At 50.9% G+C, this 5,970-nt stretch overlaps 1 protein-coding gene and 1 non-coding gene across 2 annotated transcripts in view; both read right to left on the reverse strand.

The window, feature by feature from the left end:
• Window positions 1-5,970, reverse strand: part of CAMTA1 (calmodulin binding transcription activator 1) — a 1,095,522-nt gene that overhangs the window by 878,695 nt on the left and 210,857 nt on the right. The window lies entirely within an intron of this gene.
• LOC115872790 lies at window positions 2,780-2,922 on the reverse strand. Its single transcript, XR_004048036.1, has one exon. It is a non-coding gene; the product is annotated as a small nucleolar RNA SNORA48 (small nucleolar RNA).

A 5,970-nucleotide genomic window follows, 5' to 3' on the forward strand; every position in this document is an offset into this window, starting at 1 on the left:
CCACTTGCAGATTCTTTCAGGAAGCCTTCCTGGATGGATGCAGCCAGTAAGTAGCATTTCTCTGAATGGCCCAGCCCTCTTTCACAGTCTGAAGGCATCTGCTGGTGACGATTGACAGATGGCCTTGAGAACACTGCTCTGTCTCCAACTTCCCTCTCTCCTTAGATCACCAATCCCTGATCCAGACTGTGGGGCCACATCCCTCTCTGGGACCCACCTCGCCCAGTGAGTCCTCCCTACTCCTCTCTGTCCCATGTGGGTCTGTCCTCCCTGACGCCCCAGGGGACACAGGAGCCCTGACCATTCTGTCGCCCGCCCAGCCCCTGAGAATAAAGAATCCAGACTGCTCCCAGTGGCCACAGAAACCCCCGAGCGAGGCATCTAGGGGAGAGAAAGCAGCCTGCCGGCCCCCCGTGGGTGCTGGAAAGGGTGCTAACTCCTTCCTCCACATCCTCCCCCCTGGGACCTCCACCTGCAGGAGCCAACAGGGAATTGCAGGGAAAGGTTGTGGGGAGCAGGTCAGAGTGAACCGACAGTCTGAAAGGGAAAAGTGTGTATCTCCGGAATGTTCTTTGGTCCCTGAAGGAAGCAGGTCAGGCCGGGAAGGGTTAATCCCGCAGCAGCGGTGAGGTTAAGAGAAGACGCCGCTCCTGCCAGTGCACAGAGGTGCAGGGAGCCGTGGAGCGTAATAAATCTGCGAGGGCAGGAGGCCTCTCTCCTCATTTGTTAGCCAGCGATGTGTGAAAATGTTAATGAAGGGAGTTATAATCGAGGAGAATTCCACTATTAAAATTGCGTTCACGTCTGAAGGCTTCTGCTTCGGAGTGGTCCACTGTACATCACTCCTCCCCTCGCCGCTAATAATAGACGTAATTGCTTCACTCTGTCTAGCCACCTTCACCCTGGCAAGTCTCAGATTTGCTACAACTGTTATTGTAGGAATTATTTTCATGCTATTAACTTTGAGTTTTATAATGTGTATTCTTAAAAGAAAATAAATGCTAAGAGATTGTAAGTGTATAGCGGGTCCCCGATGAAAGTATTTTTTTTTTAAATATACCATAATGACAAAAGGCACTGAAGTAGGGTGATATAATGGTTCCTTCTCTGATTGAAACTGAAATGAGATTCTGCATTGTAAAGTGCATAAAGGGGGTTCCTTGGCTTTCACCGAGATCTCGATGCTGAACGTGGGTGCATAGTGCCTGCTTCAAAGACAGATCAGGAAGAGAGTGCCGAGCAGGGATGCTGCGGGGGAAGCACAGCAGGGACTTGATGGGCCGGGGCAAACCCTCAGAACCAGGCCGAGATGTCACGGCAGCAAAGCCACAACGCTCTTCCCAGAGCCAGCAGGCCTGGCCCAGCAAAGGGAGAGAAGCCATCTCCCAGCTCTGCAAGCCGGCCCCCCTGTTCCTGGTGCTGACAGCTGCAAACAGGCAGGTGCCCCAGCTTCCAGAAGAGGATGGAGTGAGCATCAGTGCAGGCTTCCAGGCCTGGAACTCCCAGATCTGGCGCCAGGCACTCACCAAATGGATGCAAGACCTGGAGCCAAAACAGGAAGTAAACTCATAGGGCTGCCAACACGAAGCCACCGGTCCCTGCTATGAAAAGTGGCTCATCACATCTCACAGCAGGTGCCCCCCGCAGGCCCGATGTGTGGGCCTGGCTCCCAGCAAAGATGGCGCCAGGCTCTTTTCCCCAGGAATTTATAATTGGATTTGAGGACCTGCCAGTAGTCTCAGTGTGGCTGGGCCTGTCGCATACCAGGTCTATAGGTCTATGGGTAGCCCACCGCGTATGGACTGAAGATCGGGAACACAGCTGCCTGCCCAGCGGAAGTGGTGCAGATAAACAGAGGGGCAGGGGATGAGGAAGATCCTGCTCCGAGGCCTACCTGAAACCTGCTTCTCCCTGGGAGAATCCCTATGCCCGTACAATATTTCCTTCTCGGCTCTTAAACTAGCTTGAGGTCTTCCTGTAATTTAAGAGCAAGAGAATATAGTTGGCTCATGTAGGATGGGCCTGGAGTGATTTTGAGATATCTAGCTTAGTTTTCATAGAGTGCTCCAGAAATATTTGTTATTACCACTTACTCCTCCATTCCTTCCCCCCTCCCCCCACATAATTATACCCCTCCACCCTCCATCCAACCATCTCTCCATCCACACATCCACCCACCCACCATCAATCCGCCATCCGATATCAAACCACTCCTGTACCCATCTCATCCGCCATCTCTCTCTCCTTCCCTCCATGCATCCATCCACTCATCCATCCATCCCTCTACCATCTGTCCATCCATCTCTTCTTCCATCATTCACACCCCTCCAATCACCCCACCATCCATGCACTCTTTTCTCCATTCAGTATCCATCCATCCATCCATCCATTTATCCATCCATTTATCCGCCCATCATCAGTCCATCTATCCATCCACCCCTCTACCCATCCCATCTTCCATGCATCTCTCCCTCCTTCCTTCGGTGCATGCATCCACCCATCTATCTAGCCACCTATCCAAGGCTGTCCTTGTTGGGTGCCTTTGAAATGGGTCTGCCTGATAGTGACCCTATGTACAACATCACAAAACAATGCTGGCTCCTGTGACATTCTCCCCGCCGTTGCTATATTTGAGCCTATTGTTGCAGCCACTGTGTCCATCTATCTCCTTGAGGGTCTTCTTTTTCGCTGACCCTCCACTTTGCCAAGCATGATGTCTTTCTCCAGGAATGGGTCCCTCTCGATAACATATCTCACCATCTTCACTTCTTTTTTTTTTTTACGTGCCCTAGGCATGAAACAGCTCTGGCCACGATCTAGGCATCAAGCTAGGATGAACAAAGACCTGCCAGTCTGCTCTGCCCCTGACTGATAAGAGAGCACCACCACCAATCCGGTGTCTCTCTGCCCATAGCCAGGGCTTCCATCGTCACTTCTAAGGAGCATTCTGACGACTTCTCAGACAGACGTCATTCTTCTGGCACAGTCCCTGGTATGTCCAATCGTTTCCATCAACACCGTAATGCAAAGGCATCCACGCTTCTTCAGTTTTCCTTAGATACTATCTAGCTTTTGAATGCATACGAAGTGGTTGGAAACGCCCTGGCCTGGGTCAGGGGCACCTTAGGCCTCAAAGGGACATCTTTGCTTTGGGAACACTTTAAAGAGGTCTTTCACAGCAGATTTGCCTAATGCAATATGTCATTCGATTTCTTGACTGCTACTCCCATGGGCGTTGATGGTAAATCCAAGGGATAGGACATCCTTGACGAGTTTAATCTTATCTCCATTTAGTTGCTAATGGGTCCAGTTATAAGAACTCCCTTTTTCTTTATGTCGAGGTGCAATCCATACTGAAGGCTATCGTCTTTGATCCTGATTAGTAAGTGCTACAAATTCTCTTTGCTTTCAACATGCAAGGTTGCATCCTCTGCGTATCAAAGATTGCTCACGAACCATCCTCCAGCCAGATGTTCTTCTTCATATAGGTCAGCTTCTCGGATTATTTTCTCAGCACACAGAGCAAATGTGTATGATAAAGGGGCACAAATCTGATGTACATCTTTTTTTATTTTAAACCGTGCAGTATGTCCTTGTTCTGTTCTAACTACTGCCTCTTGTTTTATGTACAGGTTCCACATGAGCACAATGAAGTGTTCTGGAATTCCCATCCTTCTCAATGCCATCCATAATGTATTACAATCCATATAGTCCAATGCCTTTGCATAAGTCTGTTTATTGAGTGCCTGCCACGGCTATGGCAATGAATAACAATAATTATAAAACTTAACTTCATAGGGAAGATAAATATGAAATAAAGCCAAATAAAAATATTAAAATGAATCCACAAAAAACAAGTTGAGGCAATTATCACAAAAGGAAAGGTGTCCAGTGTGATGGCAGGGATTCTGGGTGGGTTGTGGGGTTGAAGTTTAAGCAAGGATGGTGAGACTGGGTCTCAAGTGTGGACATGACATTAGGAGAGGCCAGTCTCTGGACATCATACTTCGTAGAGATTCGGTAAGAGTAATTGGATGAGGATCAGGGTACGAGGGACAGGGGAACCACAGCCCTGAGGTGCCTTTGGAAGTGAAAGGGGAAGAGGGTGGGGGTGGGGCTGAAGGGGTTAGACCGCTTAAAACACGAGTGCTTTCTGATCACAGACCTACTTCTAAGAACATGACCTCAAGATGGGAAGAGTTTCCAAAGGCCATTTCGCCTACACACACAGTGTCCTTCTGGAATTCACATCTGGACACCTGCCTCCTAGGGGAGTCGTACAGGAGAGAGGCAGCAAACATGGCACACAGCCTGGCACGTTCTGTGAGCCCTGGGGGACTCCCCAAGCCCCAAGCAGAACATTGGTGGAGAAGCCATCCACAGAGGCCTCTATAGAGCAGCTTGGATGGTTCTCCCAGTAGGAAAGGCCTCCGAAGTTGCCTAGTCCAGTCAGTCCCTCCTCTCGACTCACCCCTCCACTTGGGAGGACGACAGAGCAGCTCCCGACCAGACCAGGGGCTTTGCTTCTCAGAGCTGCAGGGTGCTGCTGTGGTGGGAGGTTTCCTGTACCCGCTCCCTGACTCACCAAAACTAGCACACGCACCCAGTAAACCTGCCAGAAAAGGGTCCCTAGTGAGGCCAGGAGCCACTCTCTGCCATCTCCTGAGGGACAGGGAGATGCTGGCTGTGAGTGAGGACGGACATGAAAGAAGGCACTTGCCAGGCTTCCAACATGAGGAAGGGGCTCTTGAGGACGCAATGCAGGCAGGCAGCTCTTGTATCCCGGGCCCTGCTGCCCACCTAAGGGAAGAAGTAGGGGACGAGTCCCACCCCACCCCCCATCTGTCACCACCACGTGTGCTCCAAGACACAGTCACTGCCCCATGATCTGCTCTCAGCCCTCGCTTTCCAATATGATGGGGTTCCCATGATTAGCCAGTGGTCTCTGTTGATAGCGCCCCGTTCACCTAACAAAGGAACCCCTGCTCCAAATGAGATGACACCCACAGGTATAAGGCTTGGGACGCCAACACAGATTTAAGGGGAACACAATTTGGGAGGACACAATTCAATCCGTAAGGACGCCAATGCACCACCCTACCGGGCAACGTTCCTTGGGAGTGCTCTGCGGTTCAACATGGGGGCCTGTGCTGTACCATCGGTGCAGGTCATCAGCGGGCCTGGCTTCTAGTGTCACATAGCCATCAAACGTACGTGAGCGTCTAAGAACCTGGGCGAATGTTCACTGTGCAACCAGGAGGGAGACAAAAGCAGGGTCCAAAACGGTGCAGAGGATGAGCTGGGCTGTGTTTTTAAAACTGCATACAGAAGAATCTAGAAAATGATCACTTCTAGGGCAACGACCATCTTCTTCTAAAATACCTTTCTGAACATTTTCACTTTTCTAAAGGAGCCCACCTGGCCGCCAAACCGGCTGCAACCTTTATGGGCAACGCCCAAAGCCACACACACACAAAAAGCTCAGGCAATCCAAGGTTTTCTTAAATTTGACCTGGTTTAGTAGCAAACATCATCTGAACTAACACAAGGTGTCGTGGTTGCTAGCTGCCATCAGGTTCCTGGCCCATGCTGACCCCGGGAACAACGGAGTCCCTGCTGCTGGTGCTGTGTCGTCCACAAGCTTGGCTGCAGATCAGGCCAGTGGGAGCCACAGGGCTTCCACAGATCGCCAAGCCTTTCCTCGTAGTCCAGCTGAGTCTGGAAGTGCCATTGAAACCTGCTCAGCACAGTAGCAACATAGGTGGGTGGCAGCTGCACATGAGATACAGTGTTTGGGGTTCTCCCACATACCACTGAGCCACAACCGCTTGGAACAGCTCACAGTCCTTACCTACCCCACCTAGGGTAGGTGTGCAGACACTTCGCTGGCCAGAGATCCCCCATTGATAGGTGGGTGCTAGTAGCAATGGAAGCAATCTCTCTGTCTCTCTGTCTCTCTCTCTCTCTCTC

Source organism: Echinops telfairi, unplaced genomic scaffold (genome assembly GCF_000313985.2).
Source record: "Echinops telfairi isolate 266 unplaced genomic scaffold, ASM31398v2 ScPeMD7_7457;HRSCAF=8495, whole genome shotgun sequence".
Taxonomy (NCBI): domain Eukaryota; kingdom Metazoa; phylum Chordata; class Mammalia; order Afrosoricida; family Tenrecidae; genus Echinops; species Echinops telfairi.